Source organism: Cupressus sempervirens, chromosome 8 (assembly GCF_028749045.1).
Source record: "Cupressus sempervirens isolate cs-2001-9-10 chromosome 8, ASM2874904v1, whole genome shotgun sequence".
Classification (NCBI taxonomy): Eukaryota; Viridiplantae; Streptophyta; class Pinopsida; order Cupressales; family Cupressaceae; genus Cupressus; species Cupressus sempervirens.
Genome location: NC_143125.1, coordinates 250,213,113 through 250,236,473, shown reverse-complemented (window position 1 = coordinate 250,236,473; position 23,361 = coordinate 250,213,113).

Genomic DNA, 23,361 nt, shown 5'->3' with positions numbered 1-23,361 from the left:
GCAGGTATAACACACAAGAAATCAACACATGACACAGTGATTTACATGGAAACCCAATTTGGGAAAAACCACCAGTAACATGCTACTCAATTCTCACCCTTCTAAAGTGATGCATTGTGAAAGGCCTGCCCTATTAAAGGCTTACAACACACTATTAAATGTGACCTTGTTAGAAGATTCAACCACCCTGTTAGAAGTGGGCCTAGTTAAAGGACTTTAGAACATTCACTTGGAATGTCACCCTATTAAAGGATTTACAAATGGTTGCTAGGCCAACCTAAGTCCATAGGATTTTTAGATCTAATACAATTGCTAGAGAGTATTAGAAAATCTTGACCTGACTACAACATACAACTTATCTTGCAAATCTCAGATCACTTCTCAGCCCATACCCTTGCTTGGCCTTCAATCTCTGCAACTCTTGATAGCTTGTCCTCATTTCAAGCTTTGTCTCCTTGAGTCTCCATACTCAATGTACCAGTGCAACCATCACTTCATGACCACTTTTAGAATTAGGGCCTCTGTTCTCTTCCTTCTCCTAGATGTCACCTCCTTGACACCCTTTCAATCACTTCACAGATTTGGCTCTTTAGCAGCAATAGTATCAGTAGCTCTCTACTTCTTGGTCTATGAATTCTTAAATAGAAATCTTGGAGTACCACTTCTTGCTTGATTCTTCCATTTTTCAATTTCAATTCCCATGGATTAGGTAGGATTCATTGCATCTAAGCCATATTCTATTTCATCTAGAAACTTCTTTATTAATCCTTTAGAATTTTCCCAAAAAATGGTTTACATAGGATTTTGTGCCAACAACTCATCATCCTTGTCCTCCAACTCATTCAAAAAATTCAATGCAACCACTATGTCAGCTTAGATTTGGTGAATCTTCATCTTTTGAAATAATGCAGCAGCTTAGCACTATTGAAATACTGATGCTCAGTACATACTGTGTTACTTGGCATCAACTGTGTTTTTCCTAATGCTCGACACTTGAAGATCACTCAGCACCAACTAAATTTTTTTTGATGCTTAGCACCTAATCTTCACTTGGCACTTGAAGATCACTCAGCATACACTAGAAATGTCTATTACTCAGCTTCTACTAAGAATTTTCTCAGCTTCAACTAACTTTCTCGGTATCCACTAAAGATCTTAGTTTAAGATTTGCAGTCAACCTTGTCACAACTTCTTCCTCCAATGTTTCTAAGTGTGACCAACCTCTATATCTTTGAGTACATCATCAATACATTACTTGAGCATTGTCTTAATTGATCCTTTCAATTCATTACAACATCATAACTCAACCTTTCCCTTAGGTGCTTTTGTTACATCTTGCTGATCAAATCCTCTTCATCAATCAACTAAGTGATAGTACCTAGATCTTATAAGCAAATATCATCCCTAAAAATAGCAGTTTTGACATCAATGAAAAAAAAATGATTGAAAACATTATTTTACAACAATCTTCCTCTTTGATTTTCAACAACAATGAGCTTTTCAATCAGATTTCCAACAAGATAGAGGATATAATGGATTGTCTTGATGGAGCTAGATACTTTTCTAAAATTTATCTCAAGAGTGGCTATTATCAAATGAGGATGAAGGAGGGTGATGAATGGAAGTCTACATTTAAGACTACTGAGGGCCTCTATGGGTGGTTGGTAATGGCATTTGGCCTTACCAATATGCTAAGCACCTTCATGAGAGTCATGAATGAAGTCTTGAATTAGGACTATATAGGAGTGTTTTTTTTTTGTTTATGTAGATGACATCCTCATCTTTAGAAAGACAAAGGAGGAACACATGAAACACCTAGAAATGGTGTTGAGGAAGCTTAGGGAGGAAAATTTGATAGTGAACCTTGAGAAGAGTGAGTTCATGAAGGAGGAGCTAGTGTATTTGGATTTTGTAGTATCCCAAGGAAGTCTGAAAATGGAAAAAAGTAAGGTAGAGGATATCTTAAGTTGGCCTACTCCTAGCTCTACTACTGAGGTCAAAAGATTTCATCTCCTGGCACAATTTTATAGGAAGTTCAGTGAGATTTTTGTACCAATGAATTGTTGGTCCTTAGATAGTTTTGACATTTGAATGTCAACACACTTAATCACTTCCTACATTGAAGCTGAGTACACTATGTATGCTAAGCCACAGTGTGAGCTGAGTCATATTTCAACAGGTGTCGAGTGACTTCAGGTGTCGATCAGTATATAAGTGTTGAGTGACATATAGGTGCCAAGTGATAGTTGATGTCAAGAAAGTTAGAATGGTTCATATGCCAAGTGAACCAAAATCATATATGTGCCAAGTGAGATAGAGTGTAACTGGTGCCGAACAATCTAGGATAGTATATGTGTCAAGCATCAGTAGTCCAATATGTGCTAAGTAACATAGAATCAGCATATGAGTTTGTGCCCTCACAAACTTAGATGTAAACCATTTTTGGAGCCAACATATAAAGATTTCAAAGGAGAAAAAGGATAAATATGTATCTTTTACATTCCTTATGCGATCAGCATGTAGCCAATCAAAAAAATGGAGCAAGCATGCAATCAATGATAAAATTGCAAGGAATGAGTGGGAACTTAAGATTCAATATGCATTGTAGATCCATACCTAACCCTAAGTCTTCAAAAATCTTTAAAGGAGGTTGAAAACCCATTTCATATGTGGATAAGAATAGTGTATGGGAGATTATAGTGAAATTTGGTGAAAAGTGAGTAAAACTTAGAGGAACAAAGCAGCAATCTCATACTCAGTTGATTAGAACAACAAAAGGAACAAGGGACGTGACCAAATATCAGATCTTAGAGGATCAAGATTAGAGAGAGTAGATCAAGTGCTTGAATCTAGCAATAAATGATTACATACTATCAAGTTCATTATTCTAATACTTTCTTTCCATTTTATTAGAAGCTAAAAATCCTATGTAGATAGGTTAGCTTAATAGCTAGGTAGGAGAACCTTTGGAGAAGGTGATTGAAAATCCTATTGTATTAGGTGGGTTTAACAGCCTATTGTAAATCCTTTAATAGGGTGACACTTCATGTAAAGTGTTTATAAATCCTCTAATCAGGTGACTATTGACACAGTGTAAAGCCTTTAATAGGGCAGGCCTTTCATAGGACAGACCATCAGAAGTGGTTGAACATTTATTGCTGCAGTGATTTTTGTGGGTATCATCCCCACCCTAGTTTTACCCTCTTATTCCTAGAGGATTTTTGGGTTACCAAATCTGGTGTTATGTGTTATTGCATGTGATTAACTTCATGTTCATTTATACGTTTACTTGCATGCAATTTGCTTTTCAGTTATATGTTTAAATTGGTATCTCAGAAGTACTCTTCCCATTTTGGACATTCCATCAATTGGTATCAGAGCTATTAGTTCTCACAAGGAGAAGGCCTAATAGCTTAGAGAAAATATTTGAAGATGGAAGTCTTCAAACTTGGCAAGATCATAGACAATCAGGTGATTGATGTGCACCTACCTCTACACAAAGTGGAAGAAGCCAGAGAAGAATTGAGAAAGTCCTTAAAAAGAAGAAAGGAGATAGCCATAGCTGAAAATGACATACACTACAAGGAGATTGATACCACACAAGTGTTTTCCAATGGATATTCCAAGGAATTTGATGTAGCAATAGTAAAACTAATGGAGAAAAACAAAGCACAAGCTAAAGAAATCAAATTATTCAAGCTTCAAAAAGAATCACAAGCCATAATGCTTTGTGAAGTGACTAAACAAAAGAAGAGATCCATTGAAGAAAAGGCCATCATAGAAGATGACAAGAGAAATCTTACCAATAGATTGGAAGAGAAGACAATTGAGTTTGAAAAGATTTCAAACATGCAGCTAAACACCTTAAGTCAAATGATGAATGTTCATCATGAGCTAAACATGAAGGATATTTAGATTTCCACTCTAAAGATGTAGAATGAACAATTACAGAATGAATTAAAGAGAGAAAAGGAGATAGCAGAAAGCTACAACAAACCTAATGAGGCTATCAAGTACTTTGAGCAACTGCTGAAATCACCAAAGGCTAGTAATGATACTTCAGGACTTGGGTATACCAGCACTAAACAAGGAGAATTATCCAAGACTATAGAAGAAAGGACTAAAAAAGGTAAGAACACTAAACCTACTTGTCATTTTTGTGGTAAAAAGGGACATACCTCTAATGTGTGTAGGAGCAAGGATAGTCATCAGTATGATAAGCCTACAAATGTAAGCTTTTGTCACAAGTGCAAAAAGTAAGGACATCAAGCACATGAATGTAGAACCAAGACTATGAGGACATCAAAATTTGAAGGTGACTACTAAAATTGCAAAAAGTATGGACATAAAGAATTTGAATGTAGATCAAAGCCAATATGGAGACCTAATTAACTTGCAAGAGGAACCAACCATGCACATTACTACAACTATGATTACAATACCATGTATAGTTGTCACTATTGTTAGGAGTATGGACACATTCCTAAAAATTGCATAACGACACATTTTAAAGGAAGTTCCAGCAGATGGTTAAGACAAACTACATGTTTTAGTTGCTTGAAGACTAGTCATATCAACAAGAATTGCCCAAAAAAGTCAAAAGCACCCAAGACAGAAGTCAACAAAGGAAAAAAGAAGGTTGATGTTGAACAAATAAGAGGGCAAATGAATAAAACTTGGAAGAAGAAAGATGAGTGCAGTACATCTAATGGAGTGATCACTTCACCCAAAAGGTCAAGTGATCACACCTCCTCCAACTATGTAAAAATAGATGTATGGGATTGATATACAAAGATATATCATACATCAGTCCCAAAGAATGAAAGAGTATTGTAGAGAAGAAATCAGCATGAGGAAAGATGCCAAGAAAAAAATTTAAGAAGCTGTCGAGTTACCCTTGTATGTTGAGTAAAGTTCCAACAGATGCCGAGCTGATAGTTGAAGCCGAGTGGAGTAGAAGTCTAGTGGAGACCAAATAAATGAATTATACTGGGAGCCAAGTCATGTTGAATCCTTCAAGTGCCAATTTTATAATTGTATGCATGAAGCATTTACTGCTAGGTCTCTAACAGGTATAAGGTCAAATTTCATTCATTTTCACACCATTCGAACACTGAGAAAAGATGAGAAGAGTGAAGAAGCAATCAAGCAACAACCTAATAGCCATTTGTATAAATTTCAATAGAAATTTAGCATGAACTCATCAATTTAAAGGTATTTATCAAGTGTCAAGCTATACAAAATTTAAAATTTCAATCTGATTAAAACCCTTGTTCGATAAAATGGCCTCTAGCTCAAGAAACCCCAAAGAAAAAGAGGGTCATCAGATTCAGTTAGTCAACAACAAAGTAAAGCAACCTAAATTTAGGCCAATCCCCAAAGTTGCCTACAGAAATGACCCAACTGATGCATTATCCATTATTCCACCTAAAGTAGTCATGGTTCAAGATGTGAGAAAGTGCTACAACTACAAAATTGGTGCCATAGGTGGCTTTGAATTATTCCAAGCTTATGACAAACTATGTGAGAACAAGATTCTGAAGAAGGAATTTGAGATAGTTGAGAAAAAGGGTTTAACCAATGCCCTAGTCTACCCTATAGGATTCAAAACTAAATAGATTCAAATTGTTCTGAGTTGAATTCATGATGGATATCTATGGTTGGAGATAGGACTTGTCAAGATCACAAAGAGAATAGTTCATAGGGTTATGGGATTCCCAACCCTAGATCGGCCAAAGACCTTGAGAAGCAATAGAAAGGAGGTCATTGAGAAGAATACTGGAGCGAAGTGGAACAATAGGGGAATGACCATTAATACGATAATTGATCCACTTCTAGATTTTGTTATGAGAATTATATCTCACAAATTCTACCAATCTAGTAGACTAAACAGTGTACCATGTCTAGTAGTTGATGTAGCCTACAAACTGGTGAAGAAAGATAACACCTATGATCTGGTAGAACTCATGTTGTAGCAAATTAATGAGAACCTAGGAGCAATAAGGAGATCAAGATGTTCTCAATACAAATTTGGCTCAGTTCTTATGTGTATATTCTTTTATGTTATGGAAGAATTCCCTTCAATAGGAAAGGTAAATTGGAACCCCAAAAAAACTACTATTACACAAATCAATGAGTTCATTGATCAAATGGGAGACAATTTTGAGGCACAGATGACAAGCTATTTTGAAGACTTTAAGAAGTCTATGAAGCAAAGAATGAGAATACTAGTTTCACTGGTAGAGAAACATGTTAATGACATATTCTTCTTGGTTGACATTAACTACAGCTATATTCAAGCTGCAATACCAAGGGTAAGATGGTTAAGGCCATTAGGATATGAGCTTGATATAGATGAAGCCTTAGTAGCAACCACAGCATTGTTTATAGAAGAAATTGATAAGGTAGCTCCTCACTTTGGGACATATGATGTTAAATACAAAGTTGAAACTGAATTAAAAATTGCTTCTATTATCAAAAAGAAAGCTAAAATGGTAAAGAAAATAAAGAAAAAATTTGGAGAAAACATTGAAGGAGAAGTAGGTGAAGAAGAAGAAGAAGTAGAAGAAGTAGAAGGAGATAGTGAGGAAGAAGGTGAGCAAGGGCAAGGCCCAATTGAGCTGACATGAGGCCAAGGAGAACACAAGGAGAAAGGTGCCAAGGGAGAAGAAGCTAAGGAAGTAGCTACACCTACCAAGAAAGAGAAGAGAAAGGTAGAAACACAACCTTCAACTCATCCCAAGCCTAAAAAGGTCACCAAGACAGCTCAAACCAAACCAGCTTTGGCTAAGCCAATAGCAACAAGGGCCACTACAAGAGAAACCACTCAAAAGGCCAAAGAGGAATCAAAGGAGAAGAAGAAATCCACTAATTAGCCTACTGAAGAGCCCAAGAAGAGAAGAAGGTATGTGGCACAACTAGATACAGATGATGAAGAGAGAATAGAATCTAAGGACATCAGCCAATTTAAAGTGGTAAGCCATCCTCCAAAATCTATAATTGATAAACTTTGTAATAAGATTTAAAATGTAGATTTGAATGATTTAAAGTCTCTTAATTTTAATAAGCTTAGTAGGGAAGAGAACAATGAAGTAGAGGAATCTATGTATGCCATGATGGTGGATTTTAAAAACACACCTCTAGAGCTTGACAATACTATGCCCAAGGAACTTTATGAAATAATTGAGAATAAGTGGCATTATTGTCTAAATATGGAGAGGGAGATTAGATAATCTACCCTCACACAAGTAATACCTAACATGACAAAGGCTCAAATAACAAAGGCAAACAAGAAACATAGTGGCAAGTTTGCACCAAAGTACAGAGCCTTTTGCATCCTTCAAAACAAGATTGAGGATGTTGTAAATAAATCCACACAATTGTGGAAAATAATTTATAAAATTATTGATGATAAAGTAGAGGAGATAAATAAGGCATAAACCAATGCCAAAGAGAAGGTAGAGGAAAAGAAGGCAGAAGAGCATAAAGGAGAAGTAGAGGCAAAGGAAATATAAGAAGAAAAGAAAGATGAGGAAGAAGGACGAGAGGAAGAGAATAAGGAAAAAGAAGAGGAGAAATTAGCTTAAGGAGAAGAAATGGAAATAGCTAATCAGTAGCAAGAATAGAAAGATGAACAGAGTGTACAAGACACACAATTTCCACCTCCTAGCCCTCCTCATACAACCATCACACCTACAGAGACAATAATTATCAAGGATGTTACTGACAAGTCGCTTACTACAGAGGATCTCTTGAAGATCCTTCATGAATCTACTCTATAAGCACAGTTGTGTACAAGCCCTGTATTGGTGAGTGTTGATGAATTACAAAAGGTAGTAGTAGTAACACAAAGGGAAAAGGTGAAACCAAAGGTAGAAACTTTCACATATACAGCTACTAGGACTAAATTTTGGATGCTTCCACCACCACCTCCACCAAATGCAACAAGTGATAATGATCAGATGTTGAGTGCAGAAGAAAGGAAGTCAGATGAAAAAGAGGATACAACAAAAGAAAATGAGCAAGTTGCCATTCAGACATTGGTAGAATTACCAAAGACTAGCACTCCTACTAAGACCATTTAGAAGCTGAGCACTGAAGCCATCCCCTTTCAATTCTCAACTCTAGGCTTGAGTCCAACAAGACTGGCCAGGGTTCTCCATTATGGAGACCCTGAATTAGATGAAGATATTGTAATTCCTTCCTATGATTCCAAGACTATAACAATGGCACAAATGACTGAAATGCAAAATGGATTAGATAGAAGGATGAGGTAGGAAATACTAAGGAAAGAGTTTAAACATAAGCAAGAACTGCATGACATCAAGGCATGCCTTCAGCTTGTAGTCACCAGATGAAGCAAAGCCTATAATAGAGAAACTATCAGACATAGTTGACCAAGTTTCAAATGAAGACCAAGACACCAATGTTAAACTCATGGAATGGTCAAAAAGAAAATTTCAAGGCAAAGTGAATGAGAAGATATCAAGTGGAAATTCACTTGAACAAGTTGAATTGGCCAAGAAAATAGATAAGGTCAAAATTGTCCTTGAAAACATTTTTTCATTGTATAGAAAGTTATGTGATTTTTCCAATTTCACACAAGAAAAAATCAAAGAATAATGAGCTTGGAAAGAAACTTGAAAATCTCTAGCATGCAATTACCTAGAGATCCAGCTCAAAGTGAGAAGCATTTTGCACAATCACTTCACACACAAAGAGAGATAGTTGTACTAATAGCTGAGGAAGCAAATATTAAGCCTAAATTGATGCAGATCCAATCCTCCATAAGGAACAAGTTTATGCTGAAATAGTTTTAAAGAAAGATCCAAATCTTTCTACACTTGATGGACTTGCACACCTTACTGTAGAGACTACGATCCAGCACAAGTCACTTGACATAGCTTTGGAGAATTGGGATGCAGCTCTGAAAACAATAATGGAGGTAAATAGTAATTTTTTGGCTAAGTATGGTATTACTCCTTAGAACCCTTTGACATAAGTGTCAAAAAGGGGGAGATAATAAGATAGGAGAAGAGAAATAACAATAAGGAAAGAGGGAGATATATGTTTTGGGAGAGACAAACTTTTGGAAATCATATGGAATATACAGCACATAGGTACATAATACAAGTATAGGGTAGAAGACAAAGAGTATTAGGCACATTCAGCATAGAATTTTGGTTGTAAGAATGGCAAGGCACAAACAACTCAAGGGGAGTTAAGGTATTTTTGAACAAATTTTGAAATTTTGTGGATAAGGTACTCATAAGGATAGATTAGTGATGTTTAGTTAAGTTTTTTTGACACTCATGTCAAAGGGGGAGATTCTCGGTCCTTAGATAGTTTTGACATTTGAGTGTCAACACACTTAATCACTTTTTACATTGAAGTTGAGTACACTATGTATCGCAAGCCACAGTGTGAGCTAAGTCAGTATTTCAATAGGTATCGAGTGACTTCATGTGTCGAGGAGTATATAAGTGTCGAGTGACATATAGGTGCCAAGTCACAGTTGAGTTCAAGCAAGTCAAAATGCTTCATATTCCAAGTGAACTAGAATCATATATGTGCCAAGCGAGATAGAGTGTAATTGGTGCTGAGCAATCTAGGATAGTATATGTGTTGAGCATCAGTAGTCCAATATGTGCCGAGTAACATAGAATCAACATATGAGTTTGTGTCCTCACAAAGTCAGATGTAAACCATTTTTGGAGCTGACATAGAAGGATTTTGAAGGAGAAAAAGGATAAGAACAAATATTTTACATTCCCTATGCAATCAGCATGCAGCCAACCAAAAAAATGGAGAAAGCATGCAACTAATGATAAAAATGCAAGGAATGAGCGGGAACTTAAGATTCAATATGGATTGTAGATCCATACCTAACCTTAGGTCTTTAAAAATATTTAAAAAGAGGTTGAAAACCCATTGCATATGTGGATGAGAATAATGTATGGGAGATTATAGAAAAATTTAGTGAAAAAGTGAGTAAGACTTAGAGGAACAGAGCAGCAATCTCATACTCAGTTGATCAAAATAGCACAAGGAACAAGGGACATGACCAGATATCAAATCTTAGAGGATCAAGATTAGAGAGAGCATATCAAGTGCCTGAATCTAGCAATAAAAGATTGTGTACTATTAGGTTCATTGTTCTAATACTTTCTTGCCATTGTATTAGAAGCTAAAATCCTATGTAGATAGGTTAGCTTAACAGCTAGGTAGGAGAACCTTTGGAGAAGGTGATTGAAAATCCTATTATATTAAGTGTGTTTATCAACCTATTGTAAATCCTTTAACAAGGTGACACTTCATGTAAAGTGTTTGTAAATCCTCTAATCAAGTCACTATTGACACAGTGTAAAGCCTTTAATAGGGTAGGCCTTTCACAGGGCAGACCATTAGAAATGGTTGAACATTTATTGCTGCAATAATTTTTGTGGGTATCATCCCCACCCCAATTTTACCTTCTTATTCCTAGAGGGTTTTTGGGTTACCAAATATGGTGTGATGTGTTATTGCATGTGATTAACTTCATGTTCATTTATATGTTTACTTGCATGCAATTTTCTTTATAGTTATATGTTTAAATTGTTGAAAAGAGTTAAAAGTGTGGTACTTCTAATTCACCCCCTCCGCTCTCAGAAGTACTCTTTCCATTTTGAACATTCCAACATGAATGAAACCATCAAAAGAGGAACAAAGACCAAGTTCACATGGACCAAGGCTGTAGATAAGAGTTTTGATAGGTTGAAGAAGGAAGTGGAAACCCAACCAGTATTGGTTTTTCTTAGTTTTGAGAAGCCATTTTGGATAAATTGTGATGCTAGTAACATAGCAATTGGGAGTTTTAAGCCTAGAGGGAAAGCATATAGCATTTTTTAGTGAGATTCTTAATGAAGCCAAAACAAGGTATTTAGCATATGACTTGGAGCTTTATGCATTTGTTCAAGCTCTCAAGAAGTGGAGGCATTATCTATTGCCTAAGGAATTTTTTTTCTTCACTGACAACCAAGCATTAATCTTTATCAACTCATAGGAGAAGTTAAGCTTGAGACACATCAAATGGATGGAGTTCTTGTAGTCCTACACTTTCACCATCAAACACAAGAAGGGCATAGACAATAATGTGGCAGATGGTTTCAGTAGGAGGTTGTTTATAATATAAGGGGTCAAGTTGTAAAGCATAGGACTAGATGGATTCAAGGACTTATATGAGGAGGATACTAATTTTTCAAATTCTTACAAGCTATGTAGTAACTTTGAAAATCATTTCCACGGTGACTTTTTTGAATATACTTTGCAAAATGGGTTATTGTTCAAGGGTCAATAGTTTTACATCCCAAGGGGATCTATGACGAAAAATCTCATACAAGTGAAGCACAATGGAAGCATGAGTGGGAATTTTGGCCTTGACAAGACACAAGACCTAATGGAAATGTTTTACTACTAGTGTAGGATGCAAAGGGATGTAAGGAGACATGTAGAACAATGTGGTATTTATCAGAAGGCAAAGGGCACTTCATCCAATGTAGGACTTTTCCAACTACTACCCATTCCTAATAGGCCTTGGGAATACATCAGCATGGATTTCATAGTGGGGTTGCTAAGGACTAGGATAGGGTTAGATAGTGTGTTAATGGTGGTAGATAGGTTCAGCAAGATGATCCACTTCATCCCATGCAAGAAAACACATGATGCATGTAATATAGCCAATATATTCTTTAAAGAGGTGGTCAAAATGCATGGTTTACCAAGGAGCATAGTTGCAGATAGAGATGTCAAATTTATGGGGCATTTTTTGAAGACCCTATGGAAGAGGTTGGGAAAAAACCTAGCTAATAGCTCTTCCTACCATCCACAAACAAATGGGAAAATAGAGATCATCAATAGGGTCTTAGGAAACCTCTTAAGGTGTCTTACCAAGGAGTATGGAGAGAGTTGGGAGCAAGTCATACCTCAAGGAGAATTTTCCTAAAATGATAATAAGAATAGGATAATAGGCTTAAGTTCTTTTAAATTAGTGTATGGCACATATCCAAGGGTCATAATGGAGTTAAGAGACCTACCAACACATGAAAAAATCAATGGATATGCTGATGATTTTGTTCAGTCTATGAAAGAGGTGTATGATCAGGTTAAGAAGACCTTGATGCAGGAAAATCAAAAGTTGAAGGAGAAGAAGGATGAGGGGAGAAGAGAAGTGCAATTTCAAGTGGGAGATTGGGTGATGGTCTACTTAAAAAAATCCAAGTTACAAAAGGGCATCCCTAGTAAGTTGCAAATGAAGAGGATTGGGCAATGCAAGGTACTAGAGAACTATGGACTACATAATAGTAAAATACAGAGCTACACAAGGATATATCAAACTTGCAGGTATCTAAAAGCAAGCAACTACAAGTGGTAAGGATATTGGATTCTAGAGTGAAAAAGAGTACAAGGAACAAGGTTTAGAAAGAACATCTAGTGAAATGGTTAGATAAACCTAAAGCTGAGGAAATTTTGATTTCTAAGAGTCATTTCAAGAAGCATGGCATCAGCAAGGAGTTCCTCTCTCTAAAAGTAACTTAGGCTTCTTCTTGTAGGGGGAGAATGGTGCAGGAGCACCTAAGGGTAAGGTAAACACCTAACTCAAGTTTTTGATTGTAAGTGTTCTAGAAAATAATTTAGAGAATAAGGACTACATTTAAATTCCCAAGGTTGATTTTAGATTTGTGGTTAGGTGAGATTCTAGTTGAGTCAAGTTGTAAACAATTAGGTGTTGATAAGCCTAAAAATTGCTCAAAGTTGCTCTAGGAGGAAAAACTTGAAAAATTCCTAACATAGGGAAAGAAGTGTTCAAATGAGGTCCTTATATTTCCTAGTTTAATTTTATAAAGGTGGAAACCAAACTAGTCAAATTTGGAGGCTTAGATTAAAAAATTGTAAAAGTTTCAAAATTGCTCATTAGCAACTTTACAATTCTTGCAAAATTGCGATAGCAAATTTTGCATAATTTGGGAGAAAGAGAAACATGGTTGGTTATGGCTTGAAAAAAAGGAAAATCTGGTTAGGAGGTCCCATATAAACACCTTTGAACTCATTTCTAGGGGTTGGACATACATTTGTACAGATAACACGTGTGTGAAGGAGAGTTTTATTTGATAGAAAATGGAGTTTGGAGGATTAGGCAAAGAAACCTAATTGAATAGCTCCCTATTTTGAATGGATTATTATCTTGAGATCATTTATTAACTCTATGAATTTTTTTTTTTATCTTGAGAATTCATTTTATAAGGTTTACAAAATTAGTTAATTATTGTGTTCCTATTGTCCAATTTTGAGTAACCGGTATTCAAATGGCTATAGCTTGAGTTTCCATGGTCAAAATGCTATGGAATTTGGAAATAAAGTAATATCACATGTATATTATGTAAATATTTATTTTTTTGTTTGTGGAAGTCAAGTAGCTATTTTGGCAAGTGAGCCCTAGGCAAGCAAGGAAGGCTTGGCAAGGTGGAATGAAAGCTTGTAAATGATTTGTTATAAGAACAAAGGACTGGCACATGAAAATATTGCATACGAAATGATGAAGTAGGATATTAGGGTTCCAAAATATAGAGGAGAAGGTTGGATGAATATTTTGGAACAATTGGAGAGATTTTTACTATCATTGCCTTAGAAACCCTCAAAATAAGGGTTTTCTAGAGTCGTACAATACGAACACCATATGGGCCTAAGACATGGAAAAAATTCAAGCCTAGGTCATTGGGAAATAAATTATAGAAGGAATCAAGAGGTATCATTAAGGGATTCTTCGATTTATTGCCAGTTCCTTATTTTTAGGAGGGCTAATAGGGGCTCTTAGGACTACAAGGGGAAAATAGGGAAAACTAAAGTTGTGGGTATGGTAGACCTATCCAAAAGATTTGGAATAAAGTGAAAAGAATCAATATCCATAAAAGGATAGCATAAAATTTATTCTGACCCTTTGAATTCATTTGGAGGAGTTTTTGCATACTAGGGAAAAAGATGCATAGTTTATGTTGTGGAGTGAGAATGAGTGAAACATAAGTTGATTGGTGAGTTTCTTAAAGGGAGGGGATTGGAAGAGAGTCCTCTAGGTTAGGGTGGGAATGGTAACAATAATTAGGCTAGGAGTAGCCTTGGTAGAGTAAAAAATCTCTAAGTGAAGAAGCTCCCCATCAAACCTCAATTAAGAGCCAACTCTATTAAAGGTTATACACATATTGTTAAATATGACCTTGTTAAATTATTTTATTACCATGTGAAAAAATAAATCCCCAATCCCTTTTATTTTGGCATAGAACATAAACTTTACTAAAATATTGATGCTCGATAAACACATAGGCACTCAGTTTACACTAGAAAATGTTGTAACTCAGCAAGCCCTAAAATAACTATTATAACTACAAATTCTTAACTTAGTTGCATACACATAAAATAAATAACATGAACACAAGTGACACCAAGATTTAATTTGAAAACCTAATTTGGGAAAAACCCACCAATTGAAACTAATTATTAATTTTCACTCTTCTGAAGTGAGCCCTATTAGGAGCCAACTCTGTTAAAGGTTATAAAACACATTGTTAGGTGTGACCCTTTTAGATAATTAATCACCCTATTATTAGTGGCCTTGTTAGAGGTCTTTAGACACTTCAATATAAATTCCACTTTGTTAGAAGATTTACAAATAGTTGTTAAGCCAACTTTGTTAAGAGATTTAGATCACTACTAAAATGGTTAGAGAGTAATAATGAGATGACCTAATTTTTGATGCAACTGAATTCCTGATTATAGATCTTAATTTTGGTTTGTATACTTGATCCTTTCTAATTGAATGTATCTTTGTAGCTCCATAATAATATTCTACTTATCCTTCTAATTTTCTTCCTCTAAGCATCTTCTATTCTTCCATTAACTTCCACACATGCAATCCTCAACTTGACCTTATACTTATACATTATACATTGTCAAGTCAGCTTGAATATACAATACAATAATTAATATTCATCTCCTTAGTTGTCTAGAACCAACAAACAAACCTATTGAACTCAATATGCCCAAACAAGAAAATGCTTCATTAGTCAACCTTGCTCGGTAGACACTAACTTAGAAATTATTTCCCTTTGTTAATTAAGTGAACTTGGTTAACACTACATTTTCACAAACTTCCTTTGGTAATGCAAGAGAGCTTGGTTAACACTAGTTCTATCCAAGTTTTCCTTCATTGATTAAGTGAGCTTGGTTAACACTCAATTTCTATGAACTTCTCTTTGAAACCTGAGTGAACTTGGTAGTTACTAACTTCTGAACTTGGAAAACTCTGGAATGCTCAATAGACATAGGAAACTATCTTCATTACCCAAGTGAGCTTAGCATACACTAACTGACAAAGATATGACATTTTGTGTAACATCAAAGATAATACACAATTAACCAATTGTATTCAACAATTACAGAGTTCTTTGATATATTTATAGCACTTGTTTTATCACAACAATTCAATAATCTCTTCCTTTGTTCCTTTTAACAATTTTTTATCCATACAATATTTAAACAATTCATTGATGCTGCAACATATTTAGCCTCTATTGTAGATTGTGAAATATAATTTTTCTTCTTGCTTGTCCATGAAATCAATCTTCTTCCCAAAAGGAAATTTTCTCCACTGGTACTCTTTTTGTCATCAACATTTCTTGCCCAATCGTGATCTATGTAATCCTTTAGTTCAAATTTTTCATTTTTTTGTGTACCATAAACCATATTTTTATGTTCCTTTTAGGTATCTTAGTAACCTTTTTACTACCATGATATGATTTTATCTAGGATTAGCAGAGAATTGAACAAGAATTCCAAATGCTAATGCAATGTCAGGTCTTCTATGTACAACATAATGTAGTTTTCCAATCATTGACCTATATAATGTTTGATTTACCTTAGTTGAATCATTACTCTTTGACAATTTATATCCAATCACCATAGGTGTTCCAACTAGTCTTGAGTCTTCCATTCCAAAAGTCTTCAAATTTTCTTTGATATACTTGGATTGAGTTATGAAAATACCTTTATTCATCTGATACACTTGCAATCCAATAAAGAATTTAATCTCTCTAAACATTGACATCTCAAACTCATTTTTAATTTGACCATCAAATGACTTTCTCAACAAATCTTTACCTCCAACTATGATATCATCCACAAAAATTTCAGCTAGAAATATCTTTTGAGATTCACTTTTTAGATACAAATTGTTATTATCATTAGTTCTTGCAAAACCAATTTTTACCAAATAATTGTGTAATCTTCCATAACATTATCTAGGGGCTTTCTTCATACCATATAAATCTTTTTGTAACTTACATACTATATTCTTTTTGTTTGGATCGATAAATCCTTTAGGTTGTTCAATGTAGACTTCTTCCTACAAAATTTCATTCAAAAATATAGATTTTACATGCATTTGGTACACTTTTAATCCTTTACAAGAAGCATATGAAAGAAAACTTCTTATTCCTTCCAACCTTGAAAATGGGGTGAAATTTTAACCATAGTCAACTCCTTCCTCTTGTGCATATCCCTTACAATCTAGTCTTGTTGTGTTCCTTATGATTTCATCTTTTTCATTCAGCTTATTTTTGAAAACCCACATAGTACCAATTATATTTGTATCCTTTGGTCTTGGTACCAATGTCCAAGTCTTATTCTTCTCAACTGGTTCAATTTCTTTATTCATTTCCTTGATCGAATCTTCATTCTCCAAATCATCTTTGATAGATTTAGGTTTTAATTCACATAATAAGCATGTACTATTCTTTAATCTTCTTCTTGTCATGACACCTAAATCTTTATCTCCAATGATTTGATCTAGTGCATGAGTTCTTACGATTTTTTCTAATACAGGTTCAGATTTTCTTTCTTCATGTTGTTTTCCATTAGATCTAGCATGTTCAGCTTCTTTGATTGTCTCTAGCTGAAACTTGGCTTCCTCTATCTTCTAGTCAGCAATCTCTATCTGTGACTTAGATCCTATAGCCTGATGCTTGACAAGAACTCTACTATAGAACCTCAGTAGTGCCTAGCTATTGATGCTCAGCAACCACCTTTTCTAGATTAGATAAGGTGCTACGCTCACCTTCATAGATATAGACAAATTTATATATTCTTTAGGTTCTTTCTTTCATTATTCTTCATTCAATTTTTCAAATTCATCAACTCTAACATTTTTACTTTCTATAATATTGTTAGAGTTAGAATTGAAACACTTATAAGCTTTGATCTTAATAAAATAACCTAGGAATATACCTTCATCACTTTTTTTATTGAGCTTACTTTTTCTTGCATCTTTCAATTTGTAAAACTTGCTTCCAAACACTTTAAAATAATTCATATTTTATGCATATCCATTCAAGATTTAAAAATGTTTTCTTTTTTTAACCTTTCTTCACTTGTACTTAGTTCAGAGTGTAGACTAAAATGCTTATATCTTCTCTCTAGTACTTCTATGAAACATACTTTTCCATCATCAAAGTCCTTGGACAATCCATAATTGATCTATTTCTCCTTTAAGCTATATCACTATATGATGGATTCCTTGGTACACTCATTTGCCTCTTGATTCCTTTGTCATTGCAAAATATGTTGAGCTCACCTGAAATGAATTCACTGCCTCCATCTGATCTCAAACATTTCAGACTCTTTACTGTTTCTTTTTCAACTCTAGCTAGATACCACTTAAACATTTGAAATGCATCAAATTTTTCCTTAATAAACATTATAGTCATCATTTAGAAAATTCATCAACAAATAAAATGAATTATTTGTCACCATAATAGATTTTCACTCTAATACAACCACATAAGTTAGTATGAACCAACTCCAAATTATCATTAAAACAATAGGTCTTGCTCTTGAAACTATACTTTTCATTTTATCCATTTGACATTGCTTGCACATCACTTTATCAAGTTTACTTAGTCTTGGTAATCCTCTAACTCATTTCATCTTGCCAATTCTTACCAAATTATCAAGTTCACATGACATAGCCTCTTATTCCATAATCAAACATCTTTTTATTGTGCAAATAGACAAGTATTTTCATATAGGTCTAGATAGAGCAAGTTAGCTCTTGTTTGTTGTCCACTTCCAAATAGTTCACCAATAGAATCATAAGTATTTTCCTTCTTGTTCTAGAAATCAACTCTATAGTCTATACTTATCACTTGTGCCACACTCAACAAGTTATATTTTAAACCATCAACCCAACATGCACTTTCACATTTGATCTTATCATTCAATTTAATTAATCTTGTACCCTTCACATAACATGGTGTGTCATTACCAAACTTAACATTACTTCCTTTATAATGTTGTATCTTCTCAAACTTACTTATGTCATCATTCATATGATGTGAGCAACCATTATCAATTATCATCTACTACTCTTACTCATGTGTGAAATCAATGGAAATTTCTCATCTTCGTCATAATCATCTTTCATTGCAACATAAACAACATCTTCATCATTATCATTAGAATCAATGTCAAGACCATCTTCTTTGGCAATATAGAAATATTTCTTACCTTTATCTTTGTAGTCTTTGTTACCTCTTTTGCCTTGGTTGTCTCTATCCTCTCTTCTTCCTTTGTACTTTAAGTCTTTCCTTTCATCCTTGTCATCTTTTTTAGGACATCTAGCTACAATATTACTAACTCTGTTCCATTTTAAAAACATAATAGGAATTTTACCTTTGTATTTTCCTTTTCCTCTAGGAAGTCTTCTAGCCAACAATGCTTCATTCTCATCAAGATCATCATCACATCCACTGTCACTTTCTATATTCTTTCTCTTCATATTTTTCTTAGATCCATCAAGGGTTATTTGTGCTTTTAATTTAGATTCAACAATAGTAGGGGAATCATTATCAAAATGTAATAATTCAAATGTAGTAAGTTTATCAATTAGACTATCCAATGTTAGATCATTACTAGGTGTACATCTCAGTTCTTGAATTGTACATACTCTAATTTCATAGATAGTAAGTAAAGTCCTCAATACCTTACTTATCATATTCTCATTAGACATATCTCCTCCAAATCCTCTAATAGCATCCTTCACTTCTTTGATTTGGCCACAATATTGTACAATAGTTTCACCTTGTTTCATTATCATGTCATCAAATTTTCTGCTCAAGATTTTTTCCTTAGCCCTTGATACATTTTTGTCTCCTCCATGGATTTTTTCCAACTAGTCCCACATTTTCTTTGTAGTAGTGTATTCCTTCACATCATCAAATTTTGCATAATCTAGGGTTGTTGCAAGTTCAATCATCATTTGATTGTGCTCCTTCTTCTCTTTCATTTGTTTGACTGACATAGGTCTAGGAACCTTAATGTATTCATTATCCAATTAATATGAAGTGGAATCTACAATAACATATAAGTGCAATCTCATAAACCTTTTCCATGTTGGGAAGTTCTCCTTGTTTAGCTTGGGTATCTCTCTCTTGTACATCTTGATCTTTGATGTGAGTCGTTCAAACTTTCCTTACAAGCACCAAAGCTCTTATACCAATTATTATAATTCATTAGAATAACTGAGAGGAAGGGTAAATCATTTATCCTCAAGTCTAGATGTACCAATTCAAACTTTACTAACTTCTAATAGATTAAATAATCTCATAAAACAACTCTATCCATATAGCATATCATCAACAATTTATCTTTTCATGCAATTTTTTAACTCTCTATCTCCCAAAATATAGCATGCATAATAATATCCACACATGTAAATAACACTTTGACACTGGGATTTAATGTGGAAACTTAATTTGGGAAAAACTAACAAATAACAAGTTACCAATTTTTCACTCTTCTAAAGTGAGCTCAATTAAGAGCCAACCCCATTAAATGTTATACAATATACTATTAAATGTGACCTCATTAAAGGATTTAATTTCCCTATTAGGAGTGGCCTTGTTAGAGGGCTTTGGATCATTCCATTAGAATGTCACCTTGATTAAAGGATTTACAAAATGATATTTAGGTCAACCTTGCCTAAAGGATTTTGACTAATACAATGGTTAGAATGTAGAAGTGGATATGATTTATAAAGTATAACTCACTTTGAAAATTTGGATATCCATTCACTCATCTTTTGGTTCATTGACCGGCCTCCATTCATATCTCCATCACTAATCTTCTTGGTATCTCCTCAAGAAATTTATATTCATCAAACTCTTCACACTTTACCATTGTTGTTCTATTCTCATAGCTTCTCCTTAAGATCGTCAATTAAAAATGAACCAATGTTGTAAAAAATCTCTTATGCCTCCTTAAATATATAATTTTAATAATTTGTTGCTTAAACATCACCATTAATCTTATACTTAGGTCAGATTCATTAAGTCCTTCCTTCTTTTTGTTCTCCTTCTTCTTCTAGAAACTTCTAATCAAATCCTTTCCTTTGATCACTTAAAAACTCTCCTTATGCATTATATATGCCAACTCATCAATCCTTATCCTCCATGCACTTTGACTAATTCAAAACCCAACTGTGTCAACCTCAAATTCAAATCTTTCTCAAATTGTGACCTTTTTCTTCACTCAAAAATCACTATGTTCTTTTTCTCGATCATCATTATGTAGCTTAGCATACACTATATTATCTTGCTCGGCATCAACAAGCTCACATGGCCATTACTATGCTCAGTCACTACTAATACTTCTTCAAACATTTTCTTGTCAATAACTAACACTCAACTTGTACTAATTTTGTTTGGTTTCTACTTAAGTTCCTTAATCTTCAACTTCAACTTCTTCATTGACCAACCAATGCTAATACTCAGTCAAGGTTATCTCTTAACTAATTTCAACACTAAGCTTCATACAACTATCTTCTTTACTTCATGTATTGATTTAACACCACATTTTCTTATCAAGGACTAATTAATCAAATACATATTGTATTTCCATGATACTCAACATCTCAACACTCATCAACACCACTAGCTTGCCTTATTATCTCTTCTTTTTAGATACTCTTCATCAATCAAATTATATGGCACTCTACACTATTAGTAAAATGCCTCTCCATTAGGTTTGATATTTTTTCTTACCAATAGGTTTGACATCAATGACAACATAAAAATTATTCCAACTATAGTTTCCAACAATTATATAAAATTACATTATGAAACAATACTATCAAATACACATAAACATCCTCATCTTCAACTTCATCAGGTTTTCTACAACTTCATGTTCTCTTCTCTTTATTAGGTACTCCTGCTTAGTCTCTAACTACTCCCACATAGGATATACTTTACAGTTCAACAAATTATTTGCATTCTCCAACTTCTAAAGCAATGATTAACATCATATAGTACCAACTCCTTTTCTTCATACTCACCCTTTTTTCACTAACTCTCTCCCCCTTTGAAAATAATGCCAATGGTAGCTAGAAGCTTTAATGAGAAATGTATTAAACCTTGTAGTTTTACCTATATACCTTGAATGTACTGGTTACATCTTCTACATTATATTCATTTTCACATCTCTAGTATAATTCCTAAAGAGTGAACTCATACATAATCTCCATAAAGATATTTTGATAATCCATGAATTGATGCAACATGCATCTTTCACTTAGTGAATCTTGGATAGGGGAATAATCCCTAGTTTATCTCTTCGATACTCAAAATCATTCTTAGGAAATGGCTTTTTGAAAATATCTACTATCTACTCCTTAGACTTCACATACTCCAATATAACTTGTTTTTCTTGAACTTTATCTCTCAAGTAGTGATACTTGATAGATATGTGATTTTTTTGGCATGCGCTACCTAGTTCTTTGATACCTTAATAGCACTAGTATTGTCACAATAAATAGTAATAGGTTGTGTGATTTTCTCATGTATACCTTCCAATAGTTTCTTGATCCAAACAATGTTTGAAAATTTTATTATAGCAGAAACATACTCAGATTTAGTAGTAGATTGTGAGATACAACTCTGCTTCTTACTTATTCATGTTACCAATCTTTCTCCTAAAAAGAAATCTCCACCACTTGTACTCTTTCTGCCATCAAAATTTCCTTCCCAATCAACATCAATGTAGACTCTTATCTCAATGTATCCTTCTTTCTTGCACCATAAACCATATTCTTTTGTCCCTTTCAAATATCTAAATATTCTCTAAACTGCAGTCATATGTGTCTCCTTAGGATTTTTGGAAAATATTGTCACTATACCAATTGTGTGGAATATTAGGTTTGGTGTGAACTACATATTGAAACTTTCTAATTATAGATTTTTACATAATCTCATTCACTTTTGCCAAGTTTTCTTCCTTAGATCATTTACATCTAGTGACCATAGGGGTGGCAACTAGTCTTGACTCGCCCATGCCAAATATTTTGAGTATCTCCTTGATGTATTTGGACTGAGTAACATATATTCCTCTTTTTTCTTGATGAACCTGTAAAAAAATAAATAACTTTATCTCACCAAACATAGAAATCTTAAATTATTTACTCATTTGATCATAAAATGACTTGCACAACAATTCATTTCTTCCAAATATAATGTCATTAACAAATATTTCTGCTATGAATACCTAATTTTCAGCTTCACTCTTCAATTATAGGTTACTCTTGTCACAAGTTCTAACAAATCCATTTTTTTCTCAAATAGGAATAAAATATTTCACACCATTCTCTTGGTGCTTGCTTCAATCCTTACAAATCTTTGTTAAGTTTGCATACCATGTGTATCTAATCTGGTTCCAAAAATCCTTTAGGTTGATCAATGCTAGACCTCTTCCTCCAAAACTATATTTAGAAATGCAGACTCATTTGGTAAACCTTGAATATTTTGTACACATCATATGGAAATAGTTTTATCACTCCTTCCAATCTTGCAAAAGGTGAAAATGTTTCTCTATAGTCAATTCTTCCTTCATGTACATTACCTTTACATATAAGTCTGGCCTTGTTTCTTACAACTTAATTACCCTTTCTCATTCAACTTGTTTTCGAAAATCCACTTTATTCCAATCAAATTTTCATCTCAGAGTCTAAGTACCAGTTTCCATGTATTTTTTTTCTAAATATGGTCTACATCTTCATTCATTACATTGATCCAATCTTCATTCTCAAGTGTATCTTTTATAATTATATGCTCATACTCAAATCCAACATATATTATCTTTCAACTTCTTCTCATGACTCCACAAATTTTATCTTCAATTATTTGATTCTATGAGTGGTTATTTTTGACATACTTTTCTAGAATTGGATCAGTTCTTCATTCTTTAGCATTATTAGTACTTAATTGGGTCTCAATATTCTTCTCAAGG